General features: G+C 37.3%; 1 long non-coding RNA gene across 4 annotated transcripts in view; it reads left to right on the top strand.

Moving 5' to 3' along the window:
* The window catches only part of LOC103784977 (uncharacterized), a 49,859-nt gene extending 24,656 nt beyond the window's left edge, over nt 1-25,203 (top strand). For all 4 annotated transcript variants that reach the window (XR_010111557.1, XR_008624761.2, XR_010111559.1 and 1 more), the window contains 4 exons: nt 6,743-6,841; nt 15,793-15,991; nt 17,176-17,240; nt 24,682-25,203. This is a non-coding gene — a long non-coding RNA (uncharacterized LOC103784977). The remainder of the gene's footprint in view (nt 1-6,742; nt 6,842-15,792; nt 15,992-17,175; nt 17,241-24,681) is intronic.
* Nucleotides 25,204-27,049: the final 1,846 nt, after the last annotated feature.

The following is a 27,049-nucleotide window of genomic DNA, read 5'->3' as shown; positions in this document are numbered from 1 at the left end:
TTTTATAAACATGATGCTAAGATTTGGGTCTTCATATGTTCACTTTATATTTTGATAACTATCTCCATCATTACTCACCTCTAATTTATTTTTATATTTGCATAATTGTTCCACAGATATTAAATGTTACTTATTCCTAAGAGCTTCCTTTAATGCCATAACTGGCTTAGTTCTCCCTGATGAGGGCTTGCATTATAAGTTGTATATTCCCTATCAAATCACTTGTTAGACTCTGTTGTAAATGCCTACTTCATTGTAGCTCTTATTAGACTGTAAGCTTTACACATTTCTAAGTGGTTTATTTTTGTGTGTCAACACCTGCTTGGTGCATAGTGGGTACTCAATATACTTGAATGGATGGACAAATGAGTCAGTTTCTAAAATTTTTAAAATGTAGTTCTTCCTGAACACCTGGGTACTTGGTGTCATATAGATCCATTCCAATTTATGCCACCTGAGATTCATGCCCGTGCTACTAAATTAGGACTGTTTTCAAGTCACTGATAGGGGACTATCTTGTTTACTGATATGTACTTAGTGCCTACAACTGTACCTCAAACATAATTAGTACTTAACAGGTATTTTTTAAGTGGTGAGGAAACATCATAATAAGAATAACTTACACTTTGTATAGTGCTTTATCGCTTACAGAGTACATTCAAAATATTTTCTCTTTTTTTCCTACACTGAAGTTTGGAAAGAAACAAAATATTTTCTCTTTTAAAATATTTTGCCCAAAATCTCCTTAAGCTGATAAGCGACTTCAGTAAAGTCTCAGAATACAAAATCAATGTACAAAAATCACAAGCATTCTTATACACCAATAACAGACAAACAGAGAGCCAAATCATGAGTGAACTCCCATTCACAATTGCTTCAAAGAGAATAAAATACCTAGGAATCCAACTTACAAGGGACATGAAGCACCTCTTCAAGGAGAACTACAAACCACTGCTCAATGAAATAAAAGAGGATACAAACAAATGAAACAACATTCCATGCTCATGGGCAGGAAGAATCAATATCGTGAAAATGGCCATACTGCCCAAGGTAATTTATAGATTCAATGCCATCCCCATCAAGCTACCAATGACTTTCTTCGCAGAATTGGAAAAAACTACTTTAAAATTCATATGGAACCAAAAAAGAGCCCACATCCCCAAGTCAAAAGAACAAAGCTGGAGGCATCACGCTACCTGACTTCAAACTATACTACAAGGCTACAGTAACCAAAACAGCATGGTACTGGTACCAAAACAGAGATATAGATCAATGGAACAGAACAGAGCCCTCAGAAATAACGCCACATATCTACAACTATCTGATCTTTGACAAACCTGAGAAAAACAAGCAATGGGGAAAGGATTCCCTATTTAATAAATGGTGCTGGGAAAACTGGCTAGCCATATGTAGAAAGCTGAAACTGGATCCCTTCCTTACACCTTATACAAAAATCAATTCAAGATGGATTAAAGACTTAAATGTTAGACCTAAAACCATAAAAACCCTAGAAGAAAACCTAGGCATTACCATTCAGGACATAGGCATGGGCAAGGACTTCATGTCTAAAACACCAAAAGCAATGGCAACAAAAGCCAAAATTGACAAGTGGGATCTAATGAAACTAAAGAGCTTCTGCACAGCAAAAGAAACTACCATCAGAGTGATCAGGCAACCTACAAAATGGGAGAAAATTTTTGCAATCTACTCATCTGACAAAGGGCTAACATCCAGAATCTACAATGAACTCAAACAAATTTACAAGAAAAAAACAAACAACCCCATCAAAAAGTGGGCAAAGGATATGAACAGACATTTCTCAAAAGAAGACATTTATGCAGCCGAAAGACACATGAAAAAATGCTCATCATCACTGGCCATCAGAGAAATGCAAATCAAAACCACAATGAGATACCATCTCACACCAGTTAGAATAGCAATCATTAAAAAGTCAGGAAACAACAGGTGCTGGAGAGGATGTGGAGAAATAGGAACACTTTTACACTGTTGGTGGGACTGTAAACTAGTTCAACCATTGTGGAAGTCAGTGTGGCGATTCCTCAGGGATCTAGAACTAGAAATACCATTTGACCCAGCCATCCCATTACTGGGTATATACCCAAAGAACTATAAATCATGCTGCTATAAAGACACATGCACACATATGTTTATTGCGGCACTATTCACAATAGCAAAGACTTGGAACCAACCCAGATGTCCAACAATGATAGACTGGATTAAGAAAATGTGGCACATATACACCATGGAATACTATACAGCCATAAAAAATGATGAGTTCATGTCCTTTGTAGGGACATGGATGAAATTGGAAATCATCATTCTCAGTAAACTATTGCAAGGACAAAAAACCAAACACCGCATCTTCTCACTCATAGATGGGAATTGAACAGTGAGAACACATGGACATAGGAAGGGGAACATCACACTCTGGGGACTGTTGTGGGGTTGGGGGAGGGGGGAGGGATAGCATTAGAAGATATACCTAATGCTAAATGACGAGTTAATGGGTGCAGCACACCAGCATGGCACATGTATATATATGTAACTAACCTGCACATTGTGCACATGTACCCTAAAACTTAAAGTATAATAATAAAAAAAAAATTTTGCCTGAGGTCACACCATTTACATGCAGTAAAGACAAGGTACAGCCCGTATTTTATTCTACTTTGCCACAATGCTTTGTCCAACAGTAATCTACACTGGAAGGAAATCTAAGATGTGCCTTTGTTTCACCAAACTGCCTGCTTTTGTGTGTCAGTCTGTGTCAGTCTTGGGCATATTCTGAGACCATCCCTGTGAAATGGAAATGGAGATATGCTTGCCTTTTGCAGAATGATGTATTACTTGAAACACATACATTTAGCTGGGTGTGCAGTGGCACATGTCTGTAATCCCAGCTTCTTGGGAGACTGAGGTGGGAGGATTGTTTAGCCCAAGAGTTTGCGAGTAGCCTGAGCAACATAGTGAGACCCCCATCTCCAAAAAAAAAACAAAACAAAAACAAAAACAGATAACATGTACATTTAAAAAATTTGGTCATTTTTGCTCAAAGAAATCTCATTTTATAAGGTTGCTAAAGAGTTGGACTATGAAGACCCAGAGATAATTGCAGCTGGACATACCTACGAAATAATGATTTTAGTATTTGATGACCTACTTCCTTCCCATACAGGTAATCTGGATAAAATTTTCAAAGAGCAGTAAGTGTCTATACTTCAGACTCTTCAATTTAGATTTTAAAATGTAAAGATCCATCATGTTTGAGGCAGTTTTTTGAAGTTGGGCAAAGGAGGAAGAGGAGAATTAAGTAGACTCATGTTGGAAGTTTTCATTAGATCTGGGAAGTCTCTTTTGCCTCTTAACAATGCCTTAATGAATACACAATTCTTAAATACCACTCCAGCTAGAGATCCTTGGAGGTAGAAGGGGCAAGGGATGTGTAGACCTAACTCTTATGCTTTATACTTGAATACCTTTATGCTAGTAATGCCAGACACTTCTTACTTGAAAAGAACCATATGTTGGGCAACATGTAGTCTGAACATATAGGTAATAGGATGTTTTAAAAGTATTTTATTTGAATTATTTTATATGACATATATAGAGCCATATTAATGCAAATCATGAGTTACTTGCCAAGTTCTGCAGCCCGGGAACACCTTCATGGAGGTGCAGGGCATGGTTATCCCTCTCTGCCATTTGGTCTTTTCATAACCATCCCACCAATTTGGGTCAGCCTGTGTTAGAATGAGTCTTTGGTACAGTGAGATTAAGTCCACCCAGATTCTATGGTCATAAAATTCTTGGCATTTGTGGATTTAACAGTCATAGTTTTGCTAATTGTAAACCACTCTTTGGTACATATTTAAATTGTGAGCTATAGATCTAGAGCAGAGTACTTAGAGAGTGGACCAGCTTAGTTAAACACCTGACACCTGCTTCTGTTTGCTTATTGTTCTACACATCAGAACATACAAGTGCCCTAAGGGGTCATTTACATATTCACCTATGTATTACCATTTTAAGAGTTAATCTGTTGGCTATAGAGGTATTTGTGAAAATAGGGATTCTTAAAATTCTGGATACATTTGTTATTAATGCCAAGCATCTATTGTATCTGGAAAATATGGTAGTAAGTAATCGAGCAGTTGGTTGGCATCAAAGATATTCAAGACAATGTGGGTGTTTGGGTTGCAAACATAAGTTTAGTAGTAGAATGTCAGTTCCTAGTAAAGGAGAGCCTAGAATAGGGGTGGCATTTGAGTTTCTTCTCTTGTGAGAAGTCTGAATTATTGGTGGTAATTTCCTGGGTCATTGAGAAGGATTTTGAGATTGCATCTGGGAGCAATGAGGAAGAGTGCTTTGTCTGTCATGGATGGATAAGAGTGGAATGATGGTATATATCTATACGTTTGCAACCAAAGGGAACTTATGCTGAACTGTAATCAGCACATCTAGGGCTCATTAAATCACTCTTGACTCACGGATACAAGAGTTCTAATGAGGCTAAGTCTATAAAGGTGATTTGTATACTTAAATGACCCAACCTTGTGGAAAGGTGATGTATAAGGGACAGGGACTTAAGCATGACGCTATGCCCAGAAGTGTTCTTGTTGTAGTTTCTCTGTTCCTAACTTGTGTTCTGATGCAAGAAGCCTATATTGTAGCCCAATTGACATTTCAGGATGGATACACTTTCTTGCAGCTACTCATATTGATTTTCTAATCAAAAAAGAGTCTTCCCCTCTCACCAGATTTGAGCCTTTCCCTGATACGGAAGAGGAAAGACATTTCTCACAGTAATAAATCCCCATTCTTTCTAGTCCCTTCACACCCAACACATTCAAAGGATGTGAATAAAGGATGCTTGTAATAGTGCACAAGTAGTTCAATATATTTTTACAAGCCAGCTAATTAGTATAGTTTTGAGTGTTTATGGATGCAATAAAAATCATTGTATGGCAGAGCTGTAAATGGCACCTGCTCTTGCAACACATGAGTGACGTTCATTGTAGGAAATATAGAGGCTTTAACGTAAATCACCTGTCTTTGTAGAATAGTGCTTCTTAATCTTTCTTGCGGGGCATGAACACTTTTGAGATTCTGATAAGAGCTGTGGATCCTATCCCTTGAAAAATGCACGTAACAACACATACCAAAATTCAATGAATGTCACAGATTCTCTGAAGTAAACGTTCTATGAATCCTATGAATCCTAGATTAAATTTTCTTATTTGACACACGTGGCATGGATTTTCAGTAGAGGCAATACCAGCATTCTTTAGAACATGAATTCCACAAGATAATCCACTAAAGAAGAATTCTTTGGTCAAATAAATTTGGGGAGCAAGGCATACCTGGAGATTTATAACACATAATGATATATTGGAGATCTGAAGAAGTCTTGCCAAAAAGAAACCTTTTACCTCTGTTTCATTAGGATTCTACATTTGACACATTAGCATCTCAAAGAAGATATTTTTGGAGATGCTGGTGAACATAGCTTGGTTTAATACCCATCTGGTGACTTATGAGTTTTGTGATCTTTGTCTAAGAACTGAACTCTGTGAATCTCAGTTTTCTTGCCTGTGAAATGGGGACAATAATACCAATGGCAAATCAGTACCTTTCACAGTAAATGTTAATTATTATTTTACCTTTATTAAAATTTTTCCATGTTTGCAAGTTTCTTGCTTTTATGTTGGGACATCAAGTTCCTTCTTTTTGACAACTCTGTAATGACAGTTTAGGCTTGTTTGTCTGAAATACAGAGTTCATTTTTGGTAACACACAATATACAAACATTTGGCTGAGGTGAATAAAATGTAATAGCTGCTTTTTACTTAACCTTTTATAGTTTAAATATACCTTCTTGGGCACGATCCCATTTTGTCTTCATACCCACACTGTGATGTAGGAGATTGAAACTGATGTTATTCCTTTTTTTTTTCTTTGATGAGGAAACTGAGCCTTGGAGAAATTAAGCTAGTTCAAGGCCTCAGGGTACAGGTGAACCATGAATAACATGGGTTTGAACTGTGAAGGTCCATTTATATACAGATTTTTTTCAACCAAATGCAGATCCAAAATACAGTATTCAGTATGAGAAACCTGCATGTATTAGAGTGGCAACCTTTTGTATTCACAGGTGTTGCAGAGCTGACTGCAGGACTTAAGCATGTGCACGTTTTGTTATATGCCAGGGCCTTGGAACCAGTCCCCGTGTATACTGAGGAACAGCTGTATGTGTTCAAGGCTAAGCCTTGAACGTGATTTTCTGAGTCTCTTTCCCTTCCACTTTCTAGGATATACATTAAAAGCAGAACTGAGAATGTCACATGCTGGGTTGAGAATGACACGCCAACAAACTCTCTAATGGAGGAGATTGTACCCATGAAAAATGCAATAAACTATCTTGTGTGAAATATATAATTGTATATTTAAAATGATGTATATAAATACATGCATATTTCTACTATACAAAACAAAATATACCATGCAATACATTATGTATTTTTCACTAAATTGCTTTGGCTAGCACCAAAATTTATTTTGGTTCCTTGAGAATGCAGTCTGGGAGCAGGGGTTGCTTGGGAGCACAGAGAATCCCACTGCAGTTTCAAAATTCCTTGCTAAGCCTGTTCCTGGGGGGACGGGGAGCTTGTTTGTGGAATAAAACTACAACAACAAAGCATTTATTCAGTGTTCAATTTCACAGCAACTGTGACCATCATTGTGAAGGTTGCTCCTGCCAGTGACTTCAGCCCTGTATTTAAAGCTGCACACTATTCATTCTCTGTTCCGGAAACGTTGGGAGGTAAGAGATTCCCCAAGTCTATGGTGTTGAAACACACAGAAGGAAACACCTACCACATTTCAAATGAATGGCCAGTGGAAAAAAGCATATACATTTACAAAATGCAAGCAAATAAGAGAGCATTATGGAATCCCAGACACTCAAGAACAAGGCACTTTTCGTTGGTAACACCTTCAGTGTATCATTTTGATGGCTCCCCGAAGACTTCCTTAACATTTGATGACGTAGCATTTTTGTAATAAAAAATTACACAATACTAATTTTATTCCATTTATCTTCCCCCTTGCCTCTAAATTAGATCTAAATGCAAAGAAGGTAGAAACGATGTGCTCATTGTCCACGCAATTCAATCCTGTGAATGTCTGGGGTCATGATTTTAGGTCCAGAGTCAAGATCTTAGTCAGGGTTCTATTTCAGCCATTTATTACGTATTAAGTAGCACACATTTGTTAGTATAGATCAAGGAACGTTAAATTTAGAAGAGACAGCAGAGGTCCTACTTGTATCTTCTGTCATCTAAGAGAGGAACACATCCTTTCCTCAGCATCTCTTTCAGGTTTGACTTGAATACTTCAAGGAATGGATGGAACCAGTTGTGTGCTAGAGTTGAATCATACTGGCTTGCAAGATCCAATTGTTAAATCTGCAGGAATTTGATAACCTGATTATTAATAATAGTCATTCTTAAAAATAAATTAATAAACTTAGTTACAAAAGTTATGTTAAAAGTTAGTAAATACTAAAAACTCAGTACTTCTTAATTATGTTACTACATTTTACTATTATATTTGCCTTGAGGTTATTTACATCTGTTGGGACTGAATGGTGAAATTCCATAGATAGAATGGCATGCTACTGCATTTCTCTTTCCAAGTTAGCAACAATTATTGATAATTTAAAATTGAAAATGGTGAGAGCATTTATACCATAGAAATCAACAAACATTACATATTAAAACTTGATTCATAGTTTTTAAAAAAAATTATCTTGTCTTAAGAAATTGATAGAGAAAATGTTAATAATACAGATTAAATGTAAAAGTCTGACTTGATTAAGAAAATGTGGCACATATACACCATGGAATACTATGCAGCCATAAAAAATGATGAGTTCATGTCCTTTGTAGGGACATGGATGAAATTGGAAATCATCATTCTCAGTAAACTATTGCAAGGACAAAAAACCAAACACCACATGTTCTCACTCATAGGTGGGAATTGAACAATGAGAACACATGGACACAGGAAGGGGAACATCACACTCTGGGGACTGTTGTGGGGTGGGGGGAGGGGGGAGGGATAGCATTAGGAGATATACCTAATGCTAAATGATGAGTTAATGGGTGCAGCACACCAACATGGCACATGTATACATATGTAACTAACCTGCACATTGTGCACATGTACCCTAGAACTTAAAGTATAAAAAAAAAGGTCTGAGGTTATTGTTGTGAGTGCACAAAAATTGTGGAAATAGTCTTCTAGCAATCAAAAACTGTTTTCCAATTCAGCAAATAAGCCATTCCCATCATTGATGAGCTAGTGAAGTTCTGCCATGGCTTCACTTTCACCTTACTCTTTAATACAAAGGAAAATATCAACTAACATTCATGTTGGCACTACTCATTTGTCATTTGCAATCATAGTGTGGCAATGTGTAGGACACTTTGTGAATCAGTGAAAGCATTCTATGAAAATCAATTGTCTATATGGAAATTTACAATACAGAGTATTTTATATCTCATTGTTAACTGTAAATTTTACGTTCCCTATCTTTTATATCAGTAAAATTTATAACAAACATATATTTATGTGAATATGTGTGCGCGTGCGCACGCACGCATGTGCGCGCACACACACACCAGTTTTTTTTCAGAGAGTTGGTTTTTAAACATTTGCCAGCATAACACTGGGTGGAACCCACACTACTTCAAACCAGCTTATTTCCTTGCCAGACAACTGCGAATGTTGAGAGACTAGGAAATCAAACGATAGACAAATGTTCTGAGGAAAGACTGGAAAATCAAAAGCCCACATATTTGAATTTCTTTCTTTCTCTCTTTCCCTTTCTTTCTTCTTTTTTCTTCCTTTCTTTCTTCCTTTCTTTCTTTCTTTCTTCTTTTTCTTTCTTTCTTTCCCTCTTTCCTTTTTCCTTTTTTCTCCATTCCTCCCTCTCTCTCTCCCTCCTCCCTCTCTCTCTCCTTCCTTCCTTTCCTCCTCCTCCTCCTTCTTCTTCTTCTTCTTCTTCTTCTTCTTCTTCTTCTTCTTCTCCTTCTTCTTCTTCTTCTTCTTCTTCCTCTTCTCCTCCTCCTCCTCCCCCTCCTTCTCCTTCTTCTCCTTCTCCTTCTCCTCTTATTTCTTTCTTTCTGTCTCTCTCTCTTTCTTTCTTTCCTTCCTTCCTTCCTTCCTTCCTTCCTTCCTTCCTTCCTTCCTTCCTTCCTTCCTTCCTTCCTTCCTTCTTTCTTCTCACTCTGATGCCTAGGCTGGGGTGCAGTGGTGCAATCACATTTCACTGCAGCCTCACCCTCTTAGGTTCAAGCAATCATCCCATCTCAGCTTCCCAAGTAGCTAGGACTACAGGTGCACATCACCATGCCCAGCTAATTTTCGTATTTTTTGTAGAGATGAAGTTTTGTCATGTTTGCCAGGCTGCTCTTGAACTCCTGGGTTCAATCAATCCTCCTGCCTCCACCTCCCAAAGTGCTGGGATTACAGGCGTGAACCACTGTATCCGGGCTGTATTTGGATTTCATTTCTTTGTTTTCCTCACTATGCAGCTTTGGAGAAGTTCTTAACCAATCTGTGAAATAAATACACACCTATTATATACTGGTTCCTGAATATAATACAGTCTGATTTTGCAATATGTGACCAGACAATCCAGAAAAGTTGCATATAAATTGATTTTATTGTAAACAGGATCCTGATCCCCTCTCACCCCCCGTTCTGGCTATGGGCTTTTGGAAGTACTCAATATTGATTTTTGAGTAATCTTTTATTGATAGAGCCTCATTACAATGACTTCTTTCCTTTCTTCATATTCTCCCATTTCTTTGTGGTGGTCAATAGTGTAATCTTCTAGCTCCAGGGAGTTCTAGAGTTAAAAGAGCATGATCATGAGTCAGAAGTTGAGTAGTTCACAATCATCTAATCATTTCCTGGCTTGTAAATCCTAAATCTGGAGCAGAGGGTGTGAACATGGGCTTTGAGAATCTCTGGGGGAAAAGATCCATAGGCTTTATCAAGTTACAAAAGGGATTCCATGACCTCGCAAAGTTAACAGAACCAAACAAGATTTTAAAATAGATACTTGCATTTTTATTTTTTTATTTTTTATTTTTATTTTTTTGATACTTGCATTTTTAAAAAAAGATACTATTTTTTAGAGCAGTTTTAGGTTCACAGGAAAACTGAGGGGAAAGTACAGAGATGTCCTATACACCCCTTCCCCGCCGACACGCAGCTTCCCCCATTATCAACACCCCTTGCCAGAGTGGTGCATTTTTACAATTGATGACTCTACACGGACACATAATTATCACCCAACGTTAACAGTTTACACTGGGGTTCTCCCTTGGCATTATATATTCCATGGACTTGGACAAATGTAAAATGACATGTATCCACCATTTTACGATTATACAGAGTAGTTTCACTATCCTAAAAATTCTGTTCTCTTCCTTTTTATCTCTCCCTTCCACCAATCCCTAGCAACCACTGATCTTTTTACCGTCTCCATAGTTTTGCCTTTGAGACTGGCATTTTTTAAAATGCCATTTTAGGAGAAGCAAGTGTTTCATGTCAGTTTCTTTCCAACTAACTGAAGTTTTCCTGAAATTTAATTTATGTTTGAAGGTAAAACCCTCTAAATTTATTGAACACTTACATGTTTTCTTAAGCATAATTTAATACTTTATTGATGGCTGAGAAGAAGGATTGAGAATTTTCAGTCATAATATTGTTGATTTGGAACAGCTGAAGGATTCAACCTCTTTTTTTTCACTATGAGGAAATTGGAGTGGGGAAAGAAATGAGTTTATTCAAAGTTACACAGCTAATAAGTAGCAGATGTTGTAGCTAAATGAAAACTTCCAAATTCCTGGTCCAGTTCTCTGTTTAGTATTACAGGCTGGTTTTCTTGGATGCATTTTTATGACTGAGACCAACAGAGATTTGAAAACAAGTTCTGAGAATTCATACAAAGAGTTAAGTGGGTACTGTTTTCCAAATAGTTGTCTAGTGACTTGCTCTCCCAGACAGAGGACTTCTAGGTCTTTAAAAGGGAGCACACTGATATAGCAAAAAACTATGAGAGCTAGAGCTATATAGAACTAGATTTAAAGCGGACTCTGTTACTGCTAGTTAAATGACTCAAAGCAAGTCACATAATCTCTATGTGTCTTCAAGTTCTCATCTGTAAAATAAAGATTGCAATAATTATTTTATGAATTAAGAGGAGGATTAGCATACCATTGCAAATAATAATCACTATCATTTATTGAGTGCTTACAACGTAGAATGTGCCAGAACTTTTCCCGTTCTTTTCTTTTCTTTTTTTTTTTTTAAAAAAACAAACTCTCTTCATCTTCCCCAGCAGAGTACGTAAACCGAGTAAATTTAGTACATAAACAGAGTACATAAACTGAGTAAATTTAGGTGAGAGAGAGGGAATAGGTGAGTGGGTCAAAGAAATAAATCCCTCTTAAAATACTTCCATCAGCTATTCTCTATCTCCTTAACCCAAATAGCATCAGCTTATCCTACGATTTTGCCTACTATATTTATTTGTCAATATAGTTATTGCTTTGCTTTCATCATTAGAATAAATTATATTAGATCAGGGTCTTTGTTTTTGGTTTATCACTGTAGCTTCTGTGGTGTCTAGATCAGTGCTTGGCACATAGTAAGTATTCAATAAATATTCACTGAATGAATGAACTGATCCTTCTGACAGTCCTGAGAAGGTAGAGATTGAGATCTGCTTTTTGCAGATGAAGAAAGAAAAGGTAAGTCACTTGTGCCAAATAAAGTCGTCAATAAGTGTCAGGCCCAGGATTTTAATAAAGATTCCTGATATCTTTCTGTGATATAATGGAAATAGCACTGGACTATTCCAGAAATCTCCTTAAAATCCATTTAATTATTATGTAAAAAGTCTCACATACTTAGTAAGACACATAGCTGTATTCAGTCTATAGAAGTAGCATTAAAGAATGAACCATTCCTTAAGAATTTAGCTGTGTTTTTAAAACATTACATAAAACACTTTAAAAAGATAATACTTGCAAATATTGGTGCACCACGGATTCTTCTGCAAGTATTGTTGAGAAAGTTATTAGTAATCTAAGAAGTGGGTAGATAACCTTTCTAGGCTGACTGGCACTCAATCACTGACATTTAAAAATTCTTGATATTTTGATCTTTTTCTGTGTAAATTATAGTTTCCTGGTTTATGGTATTTTAATTAAGAAAAGATTGATAACGGTCCCTAATTAAGGTCAGAGCATACTTTGAAGTAATCATATTGTTACCAATAAAATATTGAGCTTGAGAGAGTAGTACTGAGGAAGCTCTTTTGAGAAAGAGGAAGCAAATTTATCTATGCCTTTAAGCATAGATATTTAAAGAGTTCAAGGGATTACAATTTCTAGAGGCATCATTCTTCAGCTTTCCTTTTCTCATCATTTACATAATTTGTGAGCTTTCCACAAGCTTATCTAATGAGCCAAAATCCTACCTAACGGCTACATTGAATGTCACAGTTAACCCAGGAATAATAAACCACTGACTAGTTGATTGACGGCCAGAATTCCAATCTGCAGGAACACTTTTTTCAAATCCAAATCTCTAGACTTTTTATTTAATAATTCCAAATGATCCGTCTCTACCCATATGCTTATTTCTGATATTGTGTGTAAGTAGTCACATGGTGTGGATTTGATGTTTCTTCTTCCCTCATGGCTGACAGATCACTGGTGACATTGAAAATGAGAATGATGAAGCACCTGTCTGCACACCCTCTCTATGTAAGACAGTCATTTTTGACAATGCTGTTCTTGGGACAAATGTCAATGGCTTCACCCTGAACTGCCACGACAGAGAGTCACAATATTTTGAAATGCGTTTTGAGATGGTTTCTGGTGCATAATTTTATTATTTCTTTTAATCGTGAGCATATGTCAAATTGACATTAGTTTTGCCCTGTTAGATATTATGTATAACTTCAGAAATAATTATGTTTATAACGGTTAAACTATTTAATATCTATAGCATTGTTTCCTCAAGGCATCTTTTTTACTTTCACATATCAAATCTAATTCCTCCCATAATGGAAGTATCAGTCATTTTACAGATGCTTTGACAACGGACTTTGAACCTGGATGGGAAATGTTGTAGGTTAAGTTACAAGGAATGAAGTCTGCTGTCCATGGTACTGGATAACAACAGCCACCTTTCCATTTGATGCTATTAGTACAGATTCAGTAGGATGCACGGTTTCAAACTGTGTTATTTTTGGATTTGAACAGATCCATATCAACTTAAGCCATCTTATTTTTTATGAAAGGCATATATTGGGACCAACTATGTATCAGGCAATGTGCTGGGAAATGGGTACACAGAAGTATATGAGACAGATATTCACGGCACTCATTGTTTATTAAACTAGTAGTAACATCAGCAATTATAAAATTACATACTGTGATAAGTTCTATAAAAGAAAACTACTGGGTATCATGAGACAGCATAACGTGGAGACCTATTTAAATTATGGAGATCAGACCTGCTGTCATGTATCTGAAGGAGTAGAAGCTTGGAAAACAGTAAGGACATTGCCAATTGATTATAAAGATTAGTTTGATGTCTTATTCCCTTGCTGGGTGATAAGCTCCATGAAGGTAGAGACCATGTGTATCAACATTGTCTCCAGGGCTATGGAGATAACTGAAAATTAGAAGGGGCTCAATAGATATTTATGATCTGACCGGCCCATTTGATATTGATCTAGACTAAGTTGAAGATGGGAATCAAATTGATCTGAGTAGAAGGAAAGGAGAATCAATTAGATAATAATTTGAAGCTTGCTGGCTATATATGGGATCAGATTCATAATCTTAATCTTTAAAATTTTTTTTCCCTAACCAACTGAAATTGTTGCTCATTTGATCTCAGCTTTATTATAAGCCATGTATAGATATAAAAACTCAGGGTGCAATGGAAGTTTTAAAAAAATTTATGCCTACTGTGTTTTAATATCAATTTAAGGTAGTTTGAGAAAATCTTTCAATATACCTTAAAATAATTCTAACTTCTCAATTATCCCTTTTAAAGGAAATGAGAACCATCATTTTGGATATGACCCAACTCGAGGTTCAAATACTCCAAAATTAATTGTGAAGAATCCTTTCAATTTTCAATCTAGAGCTGAAGTACAGCAGCGGTACCATCTTGTTGTGCATATAATTGATGATAACTTGAAATATGGCAAATCCACCAAGCCCAGGACGGGCACCGCTGTTATAGATATTTATGTCAGAAGAGCCAATATGCCACCTTCTCCAACCACTAGTTGTGAAGTAAAGAGTTATAGAATTTAATTTGGGTCTCTGTATGGAAAATGTTCTACTGTAATTTCAAGTTTCATCTAAAAAGGCTAAAGGGCTACTCAGGGCAGCACCTTCACCCATATGCTTTTCCACTTGGGGGCTACCCCATCCAGCCACAGGACCACATTTCAGAGTGTACATCTATGAGTATAAATTGAGAGATGAAACAGAATTTATGAGAATTGCAAGTAGAGCATAGAGAACTCCTAAGAAACTAATTATGTCATCTGAATGATCTGAAAGTCCTGCCCATCAGAAGGGCCCACTACTCAGTGAATTTTATCAATTAAAAAATCTCTACAAATGGGTACTTTGAAAGTTTATTCTCGCGGCCGGGCACGGTGGCTCATGCCTGTAATCCCAGCACTTTGGGAGGCCAAGGCGGGCAGATCATGAAGTCAGGAGATCGAGACCATCCTGGCTAACACGGTGAAACCCCATCTCTACTAAAACTACAAAAAATTAGCCGGGTGTGGTGGCATGCACCTGTAGTCCCAGCTACTCGGGAGGCTGAGACAGGAGAATTGCTTGAAATGGGGAGGTGGAGGTTGCGGTGAGTCGAGATCATGCCACTGCACTCCAGCCTCGGTGATAGAGTGAGACTCCATCTCAAAAAAAAAAGTTTCTTCTCTAGTAGCCATGATATTCACAGTCATGAGCACATACCATGTGCCAGGCACTGTACTGCATGTATTATATTCATCATTTCATTTTATCTTCAATCCAAACCCCATGAAGTTTAGCAGACCTTTTAGTATTTTATTATTTAAAAAAAATAGGTATGTAAAGCCTCTGCAGAATTCCAGAATGGCTCCTGAATAATGCACAGATAAAGTCTGTTCAGTAAACGTAATGGTTAGTTTATTTTGTTGTTTTCTATCCTTTGAAATAGAAGCATTGAAAAAAACATGGGTGGTAAATCCTCCCAACAGAATGCTTGGTTTTCAAGAACACATTGTTCTCTTAAACTGCACAAAAGCAGTTATTGTGTGTAGAGCAGATAATGGGGCATATAAACTTAAAAGGACCTCAGATACCACCTAGTGAAAACCCTTGATTTTACAAATGAGAAAACTGAAGACAAGGAGGAGAAATGGTTTGTTCAAGATCATAGAGTGGTCATTGCATACAATTCAAGTATTCACTTCCTTAATTTGGGGCCTTCTGTATGCAAGGGTGTTCCTCGGTATTTTAAAATACCTGTAGTGTTTTAAAATATATATATATGTTAGACAGTATCTTCCTGTCTGTAAAGGACTATGGTTCTGTACCGATGCTACTATGTGTAAACAAATGCTTTCTGAAAACACAACTAATGCTCTGTTTCCTTTGAAATGATATTTCCCAGCAAAGAAAAGGTCTGATCGTCGTGTACACAGCTATAAACACGTACAAATCCAATGACTGGTACATTCCTTTTATCTTCACTCTGATGGCTATTTTCTTGCTGGGTTGATTTCCTGGGTATGTTTCCTGCTTTGGAAATATGGGAACATTATGGAATGCTGTCAGAAAATGACCAAGGAAGTCTCCAAGGCCAAACCCAAGTATGTGATTTTTATTTCTAAGCTTTTGATATAAAGAGCTAAAACCAGTTGAGGTTTGGTAAACTTACTCTAAGGGCTTATGTATGCTTTTGAAGGGCAGAGGAAAGTACTTGGTATACGAAACCTGATGGTTCCTTTTACCAGTGATCTCAAACCTACTCTATCCCAGAAAGAGTTGGGGAGCTTTCTTTGAAAAACAGCAACATGTTATTGAGTTCTACCTTAGAACACATGAAACAGATTTTCTATGAGAGAGATTATTATTATTATTATTATTTTTTGATGGAGTCTCGCTCTGTTGCCCAGGCTGGAGTGCAGTGGCACGATCTCGGCTCACTACAAGCTCCGCCTCCCGGGTTCTAGCAATACTCCTGCCTCAGCCTCCCGAGTAGCTGGGATTACAGGTGCATGCCGCCATGCCTGGTTAATTTTTTGTATTTTAGTAGAGATGGGGTTTCACCATGTTGCCTGGGCTAGCCTCGAACTCCTGATTTCAGGCAATCCACCCACCTCAGCCTCCCAAAGTGCTAGGATTACAGGCGTGAGCCACTGCACCCAGCCAAGATTATGTTTTAAACAAATAAATTTGTGAGCCAACAAACAAACAATTTTTCATATTATTTTAATGTAAGTGGTTTCGTAGGTGTTTGAGAAGCACCATAAACTAGTTGAGGGACTGGTGATAAATGTAGGTACCCTCTCCACACATCTGACTGGTTTTAAGTCTATCTGAGGCATATCTGGAGCAGGGCAGAGAGGACAAATAAATGGATAGAAAATGTAGCTACTTTCCTCACCATCTAAAAATATTTCTTCAGAGTGCAGAATATCATGACTTCAAAAATAGAGTTGGACATGAATGTTTATTAACTAAATAGAATTTATTTATGGTGCAGTGAAGGAGGTGGTGATGGTTAATGAAGACCATTTTATTCTTCTTATATGGTATTTCTTTTTTCTTGGAGATGGGATAATCATGTGCTGACTATTGAATGAAATTATTTTTGTCATGTGTTAACATAGTAAAGCTGATATTTTGTCAAATTTTCTTTTCATACATAGGAATTAAGTATATTGCAGGTAAGATACAGATAGCTAATTGTTACATGATTATGCTTGAATTGTGTAATGTTTAAAATGCCACTCATCTAGTACCTGACTTTTATTTCTTTATTTTGGAATAGGCGATGGAAATCAAAAGGAAAATACTGTCACAGGAAACAGAAATAAAAAATTAGAAGTATTAACAGTAAGTACATTTTTGTGACCCTCTATAGTAAAAAAAAGAGAACTACATTTTTCCCTGTAATTGTTGTTCAATGAAAAGTTCTTTCACGTAAACATATGGTAAATATACTCAATCATCAAAGGAAGTAAAAGAATCTCAATTTAGCTCCTTTTGCTGAATTTGTATGCATTACAAAACTGTAAATTCAGGTTAAGTTTTAGAATTTGGCTTAGGTCAAAATCTGCCTCAAGTACTACACGTGCATTCAAGAAAAAAACAAACAAACAAAAAACTCTAGACAAAGGGAACCTTAGCGTTATTCACCATTCTTGAAAATAAAAATTAGGCCAGGCATGGTGGCTCACACTTTGGGAGGCCACTTTGGGAGGCTGAGAAGGGCAGATGACTTGAGGTCAGGACCTTGAGACTAGCCTGGGCAACATGGCAAAACCCTGTTTCTACTGAAAATAAAAAAATTAGCCAGGTATAGTGGTGCGCGCCTGTAGTCCCAGCTACTTGGGACACTGAGGCATGAGAATTGCTCGAGCCCAGGAAGTGGAGATTGCAGTGAGTTAAGATCATGCCATTGCACTCCAGTCTGGGTGACAGAGTGAGACTCCATCTCAAAAAGATAAAATAAAATAGAAATAAAAATAAACACTGTATTTGTAAATAGTTTATACATGTGATTGAGCTAAATAAGTTCTTCAGCCCTGGAGTTTCTTAGCAGATGTTAAAAAATCTACACCCTAGAGTATGCAAACCATCTTCAAATTGACTGAGGCTCATTTACTAAATGATCCACATAAATGACTATACAAGGGTAAGACTGGTTCCAGGAAAAGCAAATGTAGAATGGAACAAGGAAGGGCATTTTTAGTCTTCATTTCCTTTTTTCTCTCTTCTTGCCTCCTCATAAACCAAGAACATTTCTAGATGAATCCTAACTGACCCAACATTGTTTCATAAACTTCTTCTCTTTCAATGCTTCCTACCTCTGCCTCTTCCTTTAGTAAACTGATGCCAGCTCATCTCCTGTATGAGTCTGCTCCATCTGCCATAGCAAAATACGACAGCCTGGGTAGCTTAGACAACACAAATTTTTTTCTTACAGTGCTAGAAGCTGGAAGTCCAAGATCAAGGTGTCAGCAGATTTGGTTTCTTCTGAGGCCTCTCTCTTTGGCTTGCAGATGGCCACCTTCTTACTATGTCCTCACAGTTGTTCCTCAGCCTGTGCTGTCTGTGTCCTAGTCTCCTCTTCTTAGAAGGACATCAGTCATATTGGATTAAGTCTCACTCGTGTGATCTCATTTAACTTAATCACTCTATCTCCAAATACACTCACACTCTGAGGTTAGGGTTAGGATTTCAACATATGAATTTTTGGGGACGTAATTCAGCCCATAGCACCTCCCATACATGATAAGAGGGTATGGCAGGCAGACTGATGTGGGGGATGGGATTAGGAGGTGATACAAACAGTGGGAAGTCTTTTGTCTTGAGGCTGCTAGCCCTGTATAAATTAGAAAGATGAGGTAACTTATAATAAGTCATCTGCTCAAAATCTTCAACACTTTTAAAAACAAATCTTATAAAGCTGACTTTACTGCTAATACACTGTGCTTTTTAAAAGGAAACCACTGTATGTGAGACTGTTTGATGCAGAAGCCATTGATCCACATATGGTGTTTAAATATCTTTTGATTTAAGTGCATTTCACCTATTTAGATATTAAACTATGTTAATGAATTACTTATTCTTTTATAAAATGAGACTGGGTCCTAAGGCATACTATTTTAGGGCCAGGCAGGTAAATAAATGACTGTAAGGGGTCAGATAAAACAGCAAATTCAATCATCAATGGCAGCTAATACTTGGGGGACATGGCTGTCACTCAGCTCCATCAAATTACTGGGAAGAGGCCTTGTGTTGCCATAATTTTGATACTTCAAAAGGAAGATAGAAATCCAAATTGTTACATGAAATCCACCCACTTTTAAAAGTAGGCAAATAATTCAATTAAACTCCACTGTGTGGGCCAAATAAAACACATCTGCCTCATTCCCTAGTTATATACTGTGCAACAAACTTCCCCCAAGTCTTACTAGCTTAGAATAAGCACCATTTTGTTATATCTTACACTTTTCTGCATCAGGAATTTGAGCGGGTATTACCTGGACTTCTTTTTTTTTTCTTTATAAAGTGTCACTTCAATGGTATTCAATTGGCAGCCTGTCTGGTCTTGTGCGTCCACAGTGGCTTCACTCACAAGCATGACAGCTTGGTGGGGACAGCTACAGTTTGGCCCTTCTGGGTCCCACTTCCTCTTCTTATAATCTCAGGGCCTGATATGGTTTGGCTGTGTCCCCACCCAAATCTCACCTTGAATTGTAATAATCCTCACATGTCAAGGGTGGGGCCAGGTGGAGATAATTGAATCGTGGGGTCAGTTTCCCCCATATTGTTCTCGTGGTAGTGAATAAGTCTCACGAGAGCGATAGTTTTATAAATGGGAGTTCCCCTGCACAAGCTCTCTTGCCTGCCGCCATATAAGATGTGCCTTTTCTTCTCTTTTGCTTTCTGCCATGATTGTGAGGCCTCCCCAGTCATGTGGAACTGTGAGTCCATTAAACCTCTTTAATTTATAAATTGTGCAGTCTCGGGTGTGTCTTTATTAGCAGCATGAGAACAGACTAATACAGGGACTCTTCATGTAGTTGCTCCAGCAGGGATAGGTGGACATCCTACATGGCAGTTTAGATCTCTCAGAGAAAGCCAAAAGATAGGAGGGAAAGTTGTGATTTCTTGAGGATCAGGCCTGGAAATTGGCATAGCATCACTTCTGCCTAATTAAAGCAGTCAGAGTCTATCCAGATTCAAAGAGAGGAGCATACACCCCAGTTCTCAAGGTATGGGAGTCAAAGAATTTGTGGCCATCTTTAATCAACCACATCTATAGTCCAAATGGGTCATGGATTTGCAATACCTGGTCTAAATATTTATCTGTTATGATAACTGGAATTGCAGAGCAGATCATACCTCCATTTTACAAAACATTTTGAAGTTTTTTTTTCATGCATTTCTTCCCTAAAGAAAGAGGCAGAAATAGAAAGTCATCAGAGTTATTGGAAAAGCCTTGGTGTAGAGTTAGAAGACTAGGGTTTGAGTGTTGACACAATTGCTAGCACTCCATGTGAACATGGAGAAAGCACTTAACCTCCCTGAGTCTCCCTTTTACTAGCTGCAAAGAAGGCATGACAGTGTGGGCTTTCTGTCTTTCATGGGGTGGTTGTGAAGTTTAAACATGAATATAATAAAGTAAAAGTCATTTTGTAAAGTGTCACTCAACATGAGATATTAGCCATAAAAGACTCATTGGTATGATAACAGCTTGTGACACTTTACTGCAAGTTAAATCCTGACAGCTCTGGATAGCTTGGCATGAAATTATTGATGCTTTATTACTGACTGCCAAGCTCTCCTTAAAGAAAGTCATTCCTTTAAAAAGTATTTTGTAAAATTAAAAACATACTGTTTATATCCTTATCTGACCTATATTAAATAATCTGGCTCTAATAAGTTCCAATTTCCAGGAATTCATTGAAAGCATACATGAACATTTATTGAGTGTTCACCTATGCCAAATATGACTTGTCCCATTGAAGTTCCAAACAATGAGAATTAACATTCTATTTTCATATTCTATCTTCCTGTGAAAGAAGTACCATTATTGTCCCCATTTTATGCATATTAAAACAAGGCTTAGAGTCTAGAGTATGGAATAAATGTGTCTAGAGTAACATGGCTTTCTTTCCTTTCAAAGACAGGGAGGAAAAGAGTTAGTGGAAATGTTTAGAGCAGAGATTGAATCTTAATAGTGGTAGAAAAGAGTCAGATAAGGAGTAGGTAGCTAGGTCCTTAGGTACAAGGGCAGCAAGATGACTGTTATGTGACAGCCGAGGGTGGAGTGTCTTGTACCAGACTTCTTGGTGTAAGAATAACAGAGCAGCCTGCAATGAGAGCCGTGCCCTTCTCTGGGTTCCTTCCTCTACTTTCTTGTTATTTTTGGAACTAATAAAAATTGCTGTATGCCATTTTTTGTTTCCTTCTTTAAAAAAGTATATATGTATATATACACACACATATATATACACACATACACACACACATATATATATATATATTTAAGTTTTTTTATTATTATACTTTAAGTTCTGCGATACAGGTGCAGAACATGCAGGTTTGTTACATGGGTATACACGTGCCGTGGTGGTTTGCTGCACCCATCAACCTGTCATCTACATTAGGTATTTATTCTAATGCTATCCCTCCCCTAGCCCCCCACCTCCTGACAGGCCCTGGTGTGTAATGTTCCCCTCCCTGTGTACATATGTTCTCATGGTTCAACTCCCACTTATGAGTGAGAATATGTGGTGTTCGGTTTTCTGTTCCTGTGTTAGTTTGCTGAGAATGATGGTTTCTACCTTCATCCATGTCCTGCAAAGGACATGAACTCATCCATTTTTATGGCTGCATAGTATTCCATGGTGTATATGTGCCACATTTTCTTTATCCAGTCTATCATTAATGGGCATTTGGGTTGGCTCCAAGTCTTTGCTATTGTGAATAGTGCTGCAGTAAACATAGGTATGTATGTGTCTTTATAGTAGAATGGCTTATAATCCTTTGGGTATATACCCAGTAATGGGATGGCTGTGTTAAATGGTATTTCTGGTTCTACATCCTGGAGGAATTGCCACACTGTCTTCCACAATGGTTGAACTAGTTTACAGTTCCACCAACAGTGTAAAAGCATTCCTGTTTCTCCACATCCTCTCCAGCATCTGTTGTTTCCTACCTTTTTAATGATCACCATTCTAACTGGCATGAGATGGTATCTCATTGTGGTTTTGATTTGCATTTCTCTAATGACCAGTGATGATCCGTAAAAAAGTGTATTTTATAAATACTCATTTAGTACTTACAGTGTACCAGGCTTGTTCTAAGCAGTTCATAATTATTAAGTTATTTAAACCTTTATTGTGTTAAATATATACAACATAGAATTATCATTTTAACTACTTATAAATGTACAGTTCTGTGGCACTGAGTACATGCACATTGCTGTGCAACCATCACCACTATCTCCAGAATTTTTTCATCTTCCCTAACTGAAACTCTATACCCATTAAACAATAACTTTCTAATCTTCCCTCCCCACAGCCTCTGTTAACCACCATTCTACTTTCTGTCTCTGTGAATTTGACTACTCTAAGTACTTCATATAAGTAGACTCATACAATATTTGTTTTTGCGTGACTGACTTGTTTTACTTAGTATAATGTCTTTCTTCAAGGTTCATCCATGTTGCAGCATGTGTCAGAATTTCCTGCCTGTTTAAGGTGGAATAACATCGCCTTGTACTTACATACCACATTTTGTTTGTCCAGTCATCCATCAATGGATATCTGCATTGCTTCCACATTTTGGCTATTGTGAATAATGCTGCTATGTAATCTATTTAATTTTAACATTATTATTCTTAGCAAACTGAAAATGTTTATATTTAACTATGCAGTTGCAGACTTATTGCAAGATGTTTTTAGGGTATTTCTAATATCAAAATAAAGTAAACATTTACTGAATTCTGAGTGTGGTCAAAATGCTTTTACATGAATTGTACATTCTCATAACTACTTATGAGGTAGTGACTAGTATTATTATCCTCATTTTATAAACGAGAAAACTGTGGCCCAGAGAGACAAGGCAACTTCCCTACAACCATAGTTTAGTGAGAGGAAGGAGTCAGGATTAGAAGCTAGGCAGTCTGACACAGAAACCTTTATCCCTAACACTATTCATGACCTCTCCTATCATTGAATGGCCTGGGAGAAAACCAGTGCATCAACAAAGACTTGGCTTTAGGTACTTCCATTTTCAAGAGAAAAAAAAAACAAGTATACATGATCCAATAAACACAACAAGCTATTGCAGTCACTTTCTGTTGATTCAGTGTTTGACAGATACTTGTCACCTTTGGTCTACTCAATAGGAGGATATTGTTACTGTATGTTTGGATGGATGCATTTGGCTTATTTTGAACCTGGATGTTTGATGTGTGCCTCAGCAATTTGTTTTCAGTTCCAACATGAACTGTTGAATGACAGTGTAGATTTTTTGGTGGTATAGATTTGTGTGTGTGTGAAGGAAGGGAAGTGCATTATTCACTCTAGTACAGTGGTCCTGGCAGAAGAATCACCTTTCAATTAATGTATCTTTGAGAGCAGACTCAGTGCTGTGAAGTTTCACATGACATTTAAAGAAGAGAAATATTTTAAAATAAAAATAGGTTTACCTATATGTGTTAGAACATACTATCATTTATCAAATGTTCCGTGGAATCTAAAATATGATGCATAAGGCACTATTTTGTTCATGGAGCCCAACCTAAAGTGAGATAAGATGTGGCCCCCTACCCTAGGTCATTAGTATTTAGAGTCTGCAGCTGGACTGTTGGGATTCAAATCTAGGTTTGCCAGTTATAGATGATGTGGTATTGGCAGATTACTTAATGTATCTGTGCTCCAGCTTTCTTATTTCTAAAATGTGGCATATAATTACCTAATGAGGACATTGAGCAGATTAAATAAATTGATATATGAAAACAGAGTCTGGCATATAGTAAATACTATAGGATCAGTTATTATTGTTATCATTATTCTTTTTATTCATTAATTACACCTCAGTCACCTAAGAAATAATTGGTTGATTTCCTACTATATCAGGTCATTTTTTACCTTATTTCTTTTCTCTTGTATATTACTGTTACTACATTATTGTTTCTGTGAAGGGTTGGTTAACTAAACCTCAGATCCTGTACATGGCAGATTAATTTCAATTAAAAAAACCCATTTGACTTAAAAACACTTTTGCTTTTCAAATAATTACAAACTCACAAAAAACTACAAAAAAAAAAAAATACAGAGAGGTACTGTGTACCCATCACCCAGCTTTCCCCATAGGTCACATATTTCCTTACTGTAGGGCATTGCCAAAATCAGGAAATTGACGTTGGTACAATACAACTAACTAGACCACAGACTTTACTCAGATTTCCCCAGTTATTGCATATATTTATTTTTTATATGTCTATGTGTATGACATTTAATCACCTTTATAGATTCAGATAGCTACTACCACTGTCAAGATGCAACACTGTTCCGATACCACAAAATAACTCCCTTGTGTTAAAGGGGCAATTTTTAATGCATGTGAAACCACATACTGCTTCAGGTTCTGCTTCTAGTTTTTCCTTTGGTAAAAGAACAAGACTTGAGAAGATAAACTCGTCACTATGCCAGCTATCTAGCAAATGCTCAATAAACATTTCATGGGAAAAATAAGTGCTTTGCAAGTTCACTGTAATTCACTTTGTCTGTGTTTTGTTTTTTCCTTCCCACAGTCTCTGGGAACGTATATGAATATAATAGCAGAACAGGTGCAAGAAAGTGGAAGAAGACCTCCAGGCACCAGAAGGAGCCCTTGGCAAACATACATTCCCTCCTAGAGGTCCATCCTTTAGAGGAGTCCACATCCTTAAAAATTCATTTGCAAGGATAGCATTTTTCCAGCGCCTGAATGATTGCTTTTTTGTGTATATGATTGTCACAGGCAGTTTTTCTTGGCTACCTAAAATTATAGACATGAGGCCAGCTGCTTTGTCTGTGTTTATAGCTTTCTGTGGTCTTCCATTTCAGGGTGTCTGTGTGAAGGCGGCAGGAGTGGTGAGCTTTGAATCTCTGAACATGTTTTGCTGAAAACGAGATACTAAATTGACATATGTTCATTGTCTTACTTTGCCCAGTAGAGTGTATGCTTTTTAAGATCAGAGACTATTTTGCTCACTGCTTTAGCCCCAGTACATGTTTGGCAGAGAGTGGGGACTCTGTATACATTTGTGAATAAATAAATTTGAATATATGAATTCAGATCTCTTGCCTTTAATTCAAATTGCTTATTCCTCCATGACTCATGGAACAGAAAGGAGAATTATCTTTAGAAAATAACTTTTTTGGTGTCTGGTAGTCATAAAAAATTCAGGATTTTTTCAGCACTTTTCAAAACACAATTGATCTTGCTTTTAATTTTCTTTTTATAGCCCTATAGAGAATGACCACCTGAAAACTTTACTTATTAGTGAATTGCCAAGGAAATGTCAAAATCAAGTCTTACAAGAGCTATGTACTTAGACAATAAGTTTTAAAATACATATGGACTCTCTGATTATCTCCTGCCTTGGATATCAGGAGATATATGATAGAAGGAGGCCAGAAATGCTGTTGTTGATGGAGGCTAAATTTACATTTAGTCCATGATGGAGTTCAGCTTGGAATAATTTTTTAAAAATTAATCTTATCCAAAGTAAAACATATAATGAGCAATGAACTATTTGACTCAGAGGATATTGGGGGCTTGGATGATAAGAAATGTCTTATTTGTCTTCCTTTGCATGTATACACACAGAGGATTCCTTTTCAGCTCAGAGACACCAGGCCTCCTAATGAAAGAGAGCATCTGAAAATAAACGACTCATTTTTTCTTGATGTCTACTTCAAATGGGTCCATTCTCAGGAGGCATTATGGTGCAGAGGACATCAGTGAATTTGAAGTCTAAAGCTTGTGGCAAATCACGTAGCCTCTCTAAACCTCGTTGCTTCTTCTGGAAAATGTATGCAACAATATCTGCCCCATTTGTATCTCATAGTTTTGTCATGAGAAACAACACAAAACAATTGTAGTTCCACCTTTGGCAGTGCTTTTTAAACTGTAAGCACTATTTAAGCATAAAGTAGGATCAGTTTCATTAAATTAAAATTGGTTGCTGAGAAAGCAGTGGCTTGGGACATGGGAATACAGAGGGGGTCACTCCATGGTTCTAGGCCAATCTAAGTTGGAATTGGTTGGTAATTAGCTGCATAACGTCTGCGAAAGGAGTATACTGTCTTTTTCCAGATGGCATGATAATTCTCCACCAGGGGAGAGATCAAAGATTGTCTGGGAAAATGCTCTCATCTCTCCAGCAAGGCTCTCTCTGGATCAATTATGATTTGATGGATATAGATGTGTGAGTCTCCATCTGCCACCACCTGGGCTTTAAAAAAAAAAAAAGGGAAAAGCATTGATTAACTTTCTTTTCAAAGTTGGATTGGATCAATTTGTATTTGATCTGCCTGTGCCCAAACCAAGAAAAATCGGTAAGTTAGTGTTTGTTTTCCCTTGTTTAGTTTTTTGGGTCTCAGCTTCAGATGTATCTGGGAGAATGCATGAACTGGAGACGACAGTGGTCACTGGAGAGAGCTACAAAGGGTGTCCACAGAGGCAGGACTGTGCAGCCTGACCCCTCTTTGTGTCATAATCAATTTGCCTCCAAACTCTAGATGCTCTTTCCTATCGTACTGACCATCTTCAATTGAGTAATAATCATTGTATTAGTTTCCTGAGGCTGCCATCACAAATTAGCACAAACTTAGTGTCTTAAAGCAACAGAAATGTATTCTGTCACAGGTCTGCAGGCTAGAATTCTGGAATGAAGGTTTTGGCAGGGCCGCATGACCTTTGGAGGCTCTAGGGGAAAATCTGTTCCTTGCCACTTTCAGCTCCTGGTTTCTGTCCCTGCTTCCTGGACTGTGGCTACATCCCTCTAATCTCAGTCTCCCCCTTCATATCTCTTTTCCCTTTATGTATCTGTCAAGTTTCCCTCTTATAAGAACACTTCTCTTTGGATTTAGGGCCCACTTACAAAGCCAGGGTAATCCCTTCATCTCAAGATT

Source organism: Pan paniscus, chromosome 2 (assembly GCF_029289425.2).
Source record: "Pan paniscus chromosome 2, NHGRI_mPanPan1-v2.0_pri, whole genome shotgun sequence".
Taxonomy (NCBI): Eukaryota; Metazoa; Chordata; class Mammalia; order Primates; family Hominidae; genus Pan; species Pan paniscus.
The sequence above is the reverse complement of the archived record's forward strand: the minus strand, read 5'-3'. Positions and strand labels throughout refer to the sequence as shown.